Source organism: Sorex fumeus, unplaced genomic scaffold, assembly GCF_029834395.1.
Source record: "Sorex fumeus unplaced genomic scaffold, SorFum_2.1 ptg000039l, whole genome shotgun sequence".
Taxonomy (NCBI): domain Eukaryota; kingdom Metazoa; phylum Chordata; class Mammalia; order Eulipotyphla; family Soricidae; genus Sorex; species Sorex fumeus.
Window position 1 is genome coordinate 20530081 of NW_026606096.1, and position 12950 is coordinate 20543030.

Genomic DNA, 12950 nt, shown 5'->3' on the forward strand with positions numbered 1-12950 from the left:
AAAGAATTCACTTTTTCATTCTCCTACCCACTCACTTGTTTCAAAGTAAAAATGGCATTTTGGCACGCAGGATTTGCCCCAGTGATACTCAGGGGACTGACCCGGGGTCTTCTGCCTGCATATCATGTGCTCAAGCTGTGAGCTAGCCTGCTTTCTTGAAAATGTTTTTTTCACCCTCTTTCTCAAATGCAGAGTATAACTGGTAGTGGGAGGAGGGCATGGTTCTGGTGGCAGAGCACCTGTCTTGCTGGTAAGAGGTCCTGGACTGAATCCCCTGCACTTATTCCCATCCCCATGACAATAAATAAAACGTTTGGGTTTGAGATCAGAGCTGTCTACACTTTCTTCCTCAACAAAGTACCATAGTTTGATGTCACAGAGAAGTTACTCTGAGGCCTTAGTCTTCACTCTAAGAAGAGAGGGTTTATTCAGGCTTATTGTGCCCAGTCAACACATCCCCTTGTCTTGTCCTCTATCAGTTTATCTGTAATAAGTATTCATAAAACTAAAGATATGTACAAAAAGTTTAATCATTAGCTAGAATTAGATATTCCCAAGCACCTTCTCTTTTCCTTCCAATTATATTTTTCACCATTCTTTAATATTTTATTTTCCTAATAACTACTAATTAAAAGTAAAAGTACCTGAGTTACCAAGCAGTCAAAGAACTTCAAAACCTTTCAAGAGATAAAAATGCTTCAAAATTCAACCACAGGGGCTGGAGAGATAGCACAGTGGGTAGGGCATTTGCCTTGCACGCGGCCGACCCTGGTTCGATTCCCAGCATCCCATATGGTCCCCTGAGTTACTACCAAGAGTAATTTCTGAGTGCAGAGCCAGGAGTAACCCCTGTGCATCACCAGGTGTGACTCAAAAAGCCAAAAAAAAAAAATTAAATCAAAATTCAACCACAAAAATAAAATCCAACCACAAATAACTGTCAGTTCTATTGAATTAGAAATCATACAATTATTTAATTTGTTTAGGTGCAATATACATCAGTGTTCAGGGCTTACTCCTGCCTCTGTGCTCAGGAACCACTCAGGATGATTTTGAACACCATAGGCTGTTCTGCGGATCAACCATCATGCACGAAAAGTGCCATAAAACCTGTATTGTCTCTATGGAAAATCCTTAAGTTTTTTAATGAAAATCTGTGATTCATAGAATTTTCTAATTCCATAGAAAGTAGTCATCTTCTGTTTGAGCCATCAAACTATGGAAGACATTTCTTCAGTAATTTGTTGCCATTGCATGACAAGTAATGGTAATAGTTCTTTAATAAAGGACAAAATATGACTTGTCTTCCATGCTATAAGCCATTTCATTATTATGCATTCATTTTTTTAAAATTCCCATGTGGTATACATGACTTACAAAATAGAATATGTACTTCAGCACTTTTAAATTACTTTAAATAGACTGATTAAATTCTCCAAGAGCCAATGATTGATTCCTTAATCACTCTTCTAGTCCACAGGCATCATTTGATTGTCCTGCAGTACCTTGTTACAATGTTACTGATCTGTGACTATCATTACTAATAGCATTTCTCCAGATTAAAGTAGATCCACTTCTCTCATTGACATCATTCCACAGACAGAAAAATCTTGTCAAATGTACTTTGCCAAAATTAAAAAGAGAATAGAGACTAAGCACAGAGCAGGTGGTGTCTAGTCAGGAAGAGAATTCTATTTTTATGCCTCTAATATGCATTTCTCCTTTCTTAAAATTGACATTGGAGCTGCAGTAGAAAGCAAAGTAAATTCTATAAAAGGAATAAAACGTGTTTTATGTCGACTAGAGGTCTGGGTCCCTAAAAGCATGCCTTTAATCTGGAATAACTTGTTCTCCATTTGCAAACTTGTCTATTTTTATTTGACACTGAAGCAAGTGCTAGCATTGTTTGCAAATCCCTATTTGTTTTTGACTATTCACAAAGACATGGCCTTCTATAATCATTTTAAAGTGCTTGAATTAATCAGGACAGAACAGGATTTTGCCTGGGGAGCAAGCAACCCCACATTTCAGTGTTTTAACGTAACCCAAATTTATTTCTCATCAAAGCCCAAGATAGCTGCCCTCAAACATCAGAATGCAGATTGCTCAGAAGAAGGACTCATCCAGGTCAAAAGAAAGAATCTTTTAAGACAATTGCTGCCGAAAAAAAAAAAAGGACAACTGCACAATTAAATAAATACTCACAGAGAATTTTCCTTGCTTCAGGTAAGAACTGACAAAAGTTCTTCATATTCACAACCCTTTATCCATAAACATCATAGGATCTGCTTGGCAAAAAAGAGTGTGGTTTGACATGTGCAATTCCAAACACGATCAAAGGAATGTATCACTATTATTATGTCATTAAAGCACTTCTTTACATAAAATGCTGTATACGTTTAAAAACAAAGAACAGAAATCAGTAAAACTGAGTTTACTTAATAGCTTTACTCTGTTTCAAATTTCTCTCATGCTAAATTTAGGTATTAGTGAAAATGATCTTTAAAATTTCTACTTTCATATTCCTGTACCCATACAAATGAGATTCTTTTATACTATCTTCTATTATAATAATTGGCTTTTATGTTTGGGTTTGGTTTTGTGCCACACTTGGCATTGCCTAGGCTTTACCTCTGGTTCTGCACTTAGGGATCACTCCTGGTGAGGCCTGCAGACTATATGAAGTGCTGGGGATCAAACAAACCTCAGTTGGCCTTCTGAAAGGCAAACACCATACCCTCTGAACTATTGTTACAATCCCTACAATCATTACTTTTTAAACAGTTTGTCTAGTGTATTATATTTTAAGTGCAAAACAGGAATGACTATATCGCTTCAGACTAGTAATGCAGAAGCAATGATAAGATTATTGAGTTGAGTACTTTCCATATGAATAATATTCAAAATAGAACACAGTTACATAAGATTAGAGAAAAATTAACTTTTTGCTCTATTTTGTCTCATAAAAAATTTATTTATTATTTTTAAGTTTTTGAATGGAGTGATAGCAGAGCAGGTAAGGAGTTTGCCCTGCACCTGCATGTGGCTGACCCAGGTTCAATTCCTCCGTCCCTCTCAGAGAGCCCAGCAAGCTACCGAGAGTACCCCATCCACACGGCAGAGCCTGAAAAGCTCCCCATGGTATATTTGATATGCCAAAAATAGTAACAAGTCTCATAATGGAGACGTTACTGGTGCCTGCTTGAACAAATCGATGAACAATGGGAGTACATTGCTACAGTGCTAAGGTTTTTAATATCTCAATTATTATTTTTTAAATTGCATCACCATGAGATAAAGTTACAAAGTTGCTCATGATTAGGGTTTAGTCATACAGTGTTCCAACACCCATCCCTCCACCAGTGTACATTTCCCACCACCATTGTCTTCAATTACCTTCCCAATGCCCCCAACCTGTCTCTATGGCAGGCACTTCTCTCTCTCTCTCTCTCTCTCTCTCTCTCTCTCGCTCGCTCACTCGCTCGCTTGCTCTCTCTCTTGCTCTCGCTCTCTTTCTCCCTCTCTCCTTTTGGGAATCATGGTTTGCACTAAAGATACTGAAAGGTTATCACGTATGCCTGTGGGGCATGGGGAACGGACACTGGAGCAGATAAGACCTGACCTTGCAAAGCAGCTCAGAAATGAAGCTTCTCAAGAGGGAGTATCTGGGCAAAGTTGGCAAAACAGGTTGTCAGCACGGGGTGTTTGGCCTTGAGCATCACTCAACCTCCTAGTCACATACCCCAAAGACACAGAAACTGTCACATATGCTTAGCAGGTCATCCTAACCACAGCACCAAGTCTTGTTTGGGATTGGACCTGGGCAAAGCAGAGTAAGAGAGGTTACAGGCCAATAATGCTAAACTTTATGTGACTGGACCTTTCTATAAGCTGAGACCCTCTATAAAATATGTGTATATTTGGCAATAAAGTCAACAGCCATCAGCTGCTCCCAGATGGTGTTTCTCTGCACGCTCGTCATCCTTCTTTCCATGTCTGCCCGGACCTGGTTCGCAACATGTCTAGGCACGTTGGGGAAGCGTTCTCCTATGTATGCCCTTTCACCTACTTTCAGCACTAAGTTCTTATACAAAGTGATCTTTTCCAACTATTATTGCCATAGTGGTTCCTTCAATATTCTAACTGCCATCTGCCCCCCCCCCCATACTTGTTGGTAAACTTCCAACTGTGGACCAGTCATCCTAACCCCTGATTTTTCAGTCACTGAACATTAATCTTGCACTACAATTTTTTATATACCCTACAAATGAGTGCAGTCATACTATGGTACTTCTACACAATTGAATACTACAGAGCCACCAGGAAAAATGAAGTCATGATATTTCCTAATAAATGGATGAATATGGAGAGTGTCATGCTGAGTGAAATGAGTTAGAGGGAGAGTGACATAATACTTGATTTTAATAATGCTTTAATGAGAATATAAGCTAATTGATTTTGACTGACATCGCCATATAAACATATGGAACTTTTTTCTTTCTCTTAAATTCTTTATTATTTATATATAGTCCTATACTTGTAAGCTAGTGCTCTTATGTTATATGTAAGCTAGTGCTCTTATGTTATAAAAAAGAATTGGAGTAACGTAGTTACTAATTTGTTAATATGGCACCTCATAGCTGACATTGTGTTGGATACATCAAAAAACTGCAAACTCCCTGTGTAATTAACAGAGAGAAATTTTAATATGAAACATTGGAAGTGTATTAGAAATTATCTGTCCAGTGAAGAAAATCATAGTTTTATTCTTATTTGTGATAGGAATATGCATTTGAATTCACAGAAGGTTAATATTCCTCCATTTTAGAATTCTTATGGAATAAGAATAGAGCTTCCAGATAACCTAACAATTTTCACTTCTTGGCATCTATCTCCCAAATACAAACACATTCATTTGAAATATACACATACCTATATTTATTGTAGCACTTAGAAAAACTAGGCAGGATATAGAAACAATTCAAATATCCGATGACAGACTTATGTATAAAGAAGTAATAATATATATATATGCAATGGAACTATACATCCACACAAAAGATGAAATAATGTTGTTTGCTGCAAGTTGCTCAATAGCAAAACCTAAATTGATCCTCTGGCACCATTTATGGTCCCTGGAGGGCGCTCGAAGTCATCTCTGAGAAGAGCCAGGAGCAAGCCCTGAGCACAATCTGGTGTGGCCCAAAAACCATAATAGCAAGGATAATAATAATAAAATGAATTAAAAAATGACAAGGTTTTTGAATACTTCCTTTGGTACTGGTCACCAAAATATGGAAACAAATACAAAGAACAACAATTTATATAATGATGATGCTATGGCAAGAAAGCAAGTTATTATCAGTCAAAATAGATTCAGCCAACGAACACCTATCAGAACATACTAGAAGAAAAATGCTCTAATCAATTAGGGAACAACTTAAAGAAAGTGTAGGTAAAATTACATGCTAAATTATTTATTAAAAACCCTTTAAAAGGAAGAAAATTAATCTCATCATAAAAATATTCTGTATAGTTTTCATGAGTAATAAATGTAGAACCAAATATGATGCAGAGTTCATAGCATAGTTTTTCAGAGTTGCTAAGGTCATCTAATTAAAATGTACACAATTATTATAAATTCTATAGACTAAGACCGTCTTTTTTTTTCTTTTTTTAACTTTTATTAGTGAAACACCATGAGGTACTGTTGTAGACTTACAATTTTTTGTGCTTGGGTTTCAGTTATACAATGATCGAGTACCCATTCCTCCACCAGTGCCCATTCTCCACCACCACTGATCCCAGTATCCCTCCCACCTCTCATCCCCCCCCATCCCATCCTGCCTCTGTGGCAGGGTATTCCCTTTTGTTCTCTCTCTCTCTCCTTTTGGTTGCTGTAGTTTGCAAAAGAGGCATTTAGTGGCAATCATGTTCGGGACCCATTTCTTACAAATTTTTGTGTTTGGGTTTCAGTTATACAATGATGAGTACCCATTCCTCCAACTATTACCCATTCTCCACTACCACTAATCCCAGTATCCCTCCGATCCTCCATCCCCCCCTACCCCACCCTGCCTCTGTGGCAGGACACTCCCTTTTGTTCTTTCTTTCCTTTTTGGTGCTGTGATTTGCAAAAGAGAAATTGAGTGGTAATCATGTTCGGTCTATAGTATACTTTCAGCATGCATCTCCCATCCTGGGAGGATCTTCCCAGCACCATTTATTTGGTGCTCCCTTCTCTATATGAGCTGCCTTTACCCCTAGAGTGTGCAGCTGGCCTCCAAGTCATGAAGTAAACCTCCTGGTATATATCTTGGCTATTCTTGGGTGTTCGTCTCCTATTTTGTTTACTTTATGTTCCCCAGATGAATGCAATCTTTCTATGTCTGTCGCTCTCTTTCTGACTCATTTGGCTTAGCATGATACTTTTCATATAGTACCACTTGTATGTAAATTTGTAAAGAGTGCTGCAATGAACAAACAAGTGCAGATGTCACTTTGACTATACTTTTTTGCTTCTCTGGGATATATTCCAGGAGTGGTATTGCTGGGTCAAATGGGAGCTCAATTTTTAATTTTATTTTTGCTCTTTTTGGGTCACACCCAGCGATGCACAGGGGTTACTCCTGGCTCTTCACTCAGGAATCGCCCCTGGCAGTGCTCGGGGGACCATATGGGATGCTGGAAATTGAACTCGGGTCAGCCGCATGGAAGGCAAATGCCCTACCCGCTGCGCTATCACTCCAACCCTCAATTTCTAATTTTGTCAGAATCGTCCATACTGTTTTCTAAAGGGGTGAACCAGTCGGCATTCCCACCAGCAGTGAAGGAGGGTCCCTTTCACGCCACATCCGCACCAGCACCGGTTGCTTTTGGTCTTTTGAATGTGGACCAGTCTCTGTGGTGTGAAATGATATCTCGTTTTGATCTGCATCTCCCTGAGGATTAATGATGTAGAGCATTTTCTCATGTGCCTTTTAGCCATTCGGATTTCTTCTTTGAGAAAGTTTCTGTTCATTTCATTGCCCCATTTATTGATGGGGTTGGATGTTTTATTCTTGTGTAGTTCAACCAGTACTTTGTATATCCTTGATATCAACCCCTTGTTGGATGTGTATTCGGCAAATATCCTTTACCGTTCCGTAGACTGTCTTTGTATTTTGGTCACTGTTTCTTATGAGGTGCAGAAGCTTCTTAGTTTAAGATAGTCCCATTTATCTATCTCTGTTTTCATTAGCTTGGCCAGTGGTGTGACATCTTTGAAGTTACCATTAGCCTCAAGATCATAGAGGGTTTTGCCAACTTTGTCTTCAATGTACCTTATGGATTCCGGTCTGATATTTAATCCATTTTGATTTTACTTTTGTACATGGTATTAGGCAGAGATCTGAACCCACTTTTTTGCATGTAGCCATCCAGTTTTGCCAGCACAATTTGTTAAAGAGGTTTTCCTTGCTCCACTTCACTTTTCTTGCTCCCTTATCAAAGATTAGATGATCATATGCTTGGGGAGAGATGCCAGTATATTCAACAGTTCTAATTATTACTGCTTTGTAGTACAGTTTGACGTTAGGACGGTTGATTCCTCCCATTTTCTTTTTCCCTAAGAATTTTTTTAGCTATTTATGGGGGTTATTGCTCCATATAAATTTCAGGAATGTTTGTTCCATTTCTTTAAAGAATGTTATGGGTGTCGTAATAGAGATCACATTGAATTTGTACAGTGCTTTGGGAAGTATTGCCATTTTGACAATGTTTTTTCTCCCTATCCATGAACACGGGATATTTTTTCATTTCCTCACATCCTCTTTTATTTCCTGAAAAAGCGTTTTGTAGTTTTCTTTGTACAGGTCTTTTACTTCCTTAGTTAAGCTGATTCCTAGGTACTTGATTTTCTGGTACACAATTGTGGATGGGATTGTTGTCTTCATGTCCCTTTATTCTCTCTCACTATTTGTGTTAGGAAAGCCATGGACTTTTGGGTATTGATTTTATAGCCTGCAACTTTATTATAGAAGTCTATTGTTTCTAGGAGTTTCTTGGTAGAGGATATAGGGTTCTCTAAGTATAATATCATATCGTCTGCACATAATGAGAGCTTGATTTCTTCCTTTCCTACCTGCACAGCGGTAGGGCATTTGCCTTGCACGCAGCCAACATGGCCTACCCGAGTTCGATTCCTCCGCCCCTCTCCAAGAGCCCGGCAAGCTACCGAGAGTATCTTGCCTGCAGGGCAGAGCCTGGCAAGCTCCCCGTGATGTATTCGATATGCCAAACACAGTAACAAGTCTCACGATGTAGACGTTACTGGGCCCGCTTGAGCAAATCGATGAACAGCGGGAGGGCCGTGACTGTGACCGTGACCTGGATGCCCTTAATATCTTTTTCTTGCCTAATCACTATTGCAAGTACTTCCAGTACTATATTGAACAGTAGTGAAGAGAGTGGGAATTCTTGTCTCGTCCCTGATCTTAGGGGGAAGACTCTCAATTTTTCCCCATTGAGGATGATGCTAGCTGTAGGCTTGTGGTGGATGGCTATAACTATATTGAGGAAAGTCCTCTATCCCCATTTTGTCGAGGGTTTTCATCATGCACTGGTGGTGGATCTTGTCAAATGCTTTCTCTTCATCTACTGATATGATCATATGGTTTTTATCTTTTCTTTTGTTGTCATGATGGATTCTGTTGATTGATTTCTGAATATTAAACCATCCTTGCATCCCCGGAATGAATCCCACTTGGTCACGGTGTATGATCTTTTTGATGCATTGTTGAAGTCTATTTGCTAGTATTTTGTTGAGAATCTTTGCATCCATGTTCATCAGGGATATCGACCTGTAGATATCTTTTCTTGTGGTGTCTTTGTTTCCTTTTGGTATTAGAGAGATATGGGCTTCATAGAAACTGGGAGAGTTTTTTTTTTTTTTCAATTTCCTGGAAAAGCTTGAGAATAATTTGCAATAAGTCCTCTTTAAATGTTTGGAAAAATTTTCTAGTGAATTCATCTGGGCCTGGACTTTTGTTTTTGGGAAGACTTTTGATTACAGTTTCAATATCCTTGATATTCATAGGTCTATTCAGGTACTCTAGATCTTTATGATTCAGCTTTGGGAGATTATAGGAATCCAGGAATTTATCCATTTCTTCTAGGTTCTCTTGTTTCAATGGCATACAGACTTTCAAAGTAGTCTCTGATGATCCTTTGAATTTCTTTGATTTCTGTTGTGATATACCCATTCTGGGTATATCAGCCCCGACCAGGGCTCCAGCAGCCAAAAACCTCCAGGACCAGCCACCACCATGCCGAGACCACTCTCCGCACACATGAAGGTACTGGCAGAGGGCCAAGATCTCCAAGCCTACTCGGATTGGAGTTGAGCATCCTCCACCCAGATCCTCCAAATTCCAGTAGGCGGGGGTCACACCCACCACCTGGCCCCCTGGCGCCGTGTAATCCCATCAGTGGCCAAGACTCAGAGACTATAAAAACCAGCTCCCGGATAAGACCAGTGCAGTCTCCTGCCCCTGCACCTGGCTGTTCCTCGCCGGGGTCCCTTGGAGGGGAGCGGGTTCAGCTTTCCTCCCTGCCCCGACCAGGGCTCCAGCAGCCGAAGACCTCCAGGACCAGCCACCACCATGCTGAGACCACTCTCCGCACACATGAAGGTACTGGCAGAGGGACAAAGCCATGTGGGTTCCGGGGCTGAGATCTCCAAGCCTACTCGGATTGGAGTTGAGCATCCTCCACCCAGATCCTCCAAATTCCAGTAGGCGGGGGTCACACCCACCACCTGGCCCCCTGGCGCCATGTAATCTCATCAGCGGCCAAGACTCAGAGACTATAAAATCCAGGTCCCGGAACCGACATCTTATCAGGACATCTTTTTGTGACATCTTATTATCTCATTCCTACTTTGGACAAACTTGCAGGCTATCGAATGTAGCCTGCCCACAGGGCAGAGTCTGGCAAACTCCCCGTGGCGTACCAAATATGCCAAATACCATTAACAATGATGGGTCTCATTCTCCTAAAGAGCCTTGAATGTAATCTCAGGGCTAGGATGAAAGAGACGTTACTGGGGCCTGCTTGAGGCAATCGACGAATAACAGGATGATGAATGAATGAATGAAATACCCATTCTGATTTCTGATTCGATTTGTTAGTGTTCTCTCTTTCTGTTTCTTTGTGAGTGTTGCTAGTGGTTTATCTATCTTATTTATTTTCTCGAAGAACCAGCTCTTGGTTTCATTGATCTTTTGGATTGTTTCTTCATGTTGGTATGGTGACTAGATTTCTTGGTATGACTAAACTACCTGGGGCCATGTGAGCAGCCAGCCATCTAAAATTAGGCCACGCCCACTTCTACAGAAGCCACGCCCACTTCTGAAGTGGCCGCACTTCTACGGGGACCTAGTGTGGGGGGTGGTAAAGACTGGGTGGTGAAGACCAGGGCAGCTTGGGGGATGAAGAGGAAGAGGCAGAGGCTCAGGGCTGCTATTGTCCCAAGGTCCAAGAGGATGCCTGGGGCGCTTGCATGGAGAAAGTCAAGTCCCGGGTTCAATACCGGCAGATAAACTGACCTGGGTGGGGAAGAAGACCAGCACATCTTGGGGGAAGAAGAGGAAGTGACCGTCTTTTAAAACACTTTTCTTTGCCATTTTCATCAAAATGAAATTTGAAAAGTTTAATCAGATACTGTGAAAAGAAAGCTCTTGTTCAGGGTGAATAAATAAGCTTAGGCAATCAAAGTAAGAAAATATGATACAGCAATTTTTACAGAAATACCATCTTACCGAGGCTATTTTTGCATAGGTTTATTTCACATTATTTCACCAGAAGTTTTTCAACATTTCACATATAATTATACTCTCATATTTTCTTTGTATTTCTACATTTCCTTAATTGTAAACTTAGTAGTAACTCTCAGGATTAGTTACTAAATTTCTTCACCTCATCCCCCATTTTTTTCATTTCCAAACTATAATCTCTTTTGTTTCATGGCTTGAAATCTGTATGATAGCTATCAGCTATATACCTTCTTCCTACACCGTTACTTAATTCTGGAGTCAAATATCTAAGAGTTTGTCAGATCATTTCAATCACAACAGCTTCTCAAATCTAATGTGCTCAAAATTGCAATTCTAATTTCTGCTCTATTCACAAACTTTTTTTGCCTTTGTCTCCAGCTTTTCAGCAAATGTTTTCCAGTGACCTCCACTACCTCCACTACCCAGCCACTGCCATGCTCCAGGATGCTTTCCGGATGCTCAGGCCTAGACTCACGCACGACTGAAGCCCTACAGAACAAGATAAGCAGAACTCTAAGACCTTGGATTCTAGGCTCAACAGACCCAGGGACAGAGATTATCTGCTTGTTCCCACCAACCACAGGTGATGAAGGGATTAAAATCAGGAGCCCCACCCTACCCAGCCCTGTCTGCTTCCACCAACTTCCAGAGACCCAGGGATTGGATTGTGCACAGAAGGCTCACTCTACCCATACCAGTACTAGATAAATACCTCACCAGCAGAGCTCCACTACCTCCACTACCTCCACTACCCAGCCGCCGCCACGCTACAGGACACTTTCCAGACTGTGTGGCCTCAAAGCAGCCACGCGACATATTATAAGACAATACCCATCTTCCAGAATTGCCATAGCATATTTGATAGGGTTCAAATATGGTTTGAACCATGGGAACACCTATAAGGGCGATTAGAGGCTGCCCCAAAAGCCTCTATCCCTCTCGGAGAGCCTGGCAAGCTACTGAGAGTATTCCACCCACACAGCAGAGCCTCACAAACTATCCGTTGTGTATTTGATATGCCAAAACCACTAATTACAATGGGTCTCATTCCCCTGTTCCTGAAGGCATCACCAATATGGCAGCGTTGAGAAGGATGAGAAAGGAGAGGCTGATAAAATCTCAAGGCTGAACTAGGTTGCCAAAATGAAGGAGGACAAAAATGATCATCTGTACTTTCAATGCACATATGCTAACATCGGATGCATCCATCGAGGACCTGATGGTACAAGCCCTAAATATCAAGTACGACATCATTGGTCTGACCAAGACAAGAAGGCACCAATCACATCAGGCTGTTTTTGACACTGGAGAAGAATTGTTCCTCGAAACATGCGATAAAAGAGGCGTCAGAGTCCTTGTCAACACAAACTTGGCCATGAGCATTGATTCATTCAAATGCCTAACAACCCAAATCAGATGCTTACATTTGAATAGGGTCAGACTTCTTCATCAAGATCATGAACGATCAGTTTGAGGCTCTTCATGTTCCTAGAATGAACAGACGACATTGAGCTACAGTAGCCCAACAGGGACAAATGGAGACATTACTGGTGCCCCCTCCAGCAAATCGACGATTAATGGAAGTCAAGTGATCAAGTGATCAAGTTTTCCAGTTTACAGAGCAAAACAAACAAAAAAAATTTCCATGCTAGGATTCCTTTAGTCATCTAACAATCTACATTCAACTCAATCTTAATTTCAAAAAATGTCTTCGAGTTCTAATTCCTCCTGTACACCAAGGCTAATTTAGCCTATGACATCACATTCTTAACCTAATCAAAATGATTATAATTACCCTCTAATACACTCATCCAACATCAAGCCTGGTATATAACAAATACTTTTCCTATATATCATCCCTAACCTCCTTTTTGCTTGTTTTGCAATTTTGCTTTTTCTTTAATTATTGAAACACCATGGGATACAGTAACACAGCTTTCATGATTGAGTTTCAGTCTAACAATAATCAAATACCTACCGCTCCACAGTGTACATTTTCTACCACCAATGTCCCCAGTATCCCTCCCACCAACCCCACCCCACCCAACCCCCTGCCTGTATGGCAGACAATTTCCTTCTTACTAACTACTTTGGGGCATTATTGTTTGCAATGTATATACTGAGAGACTATAAAGT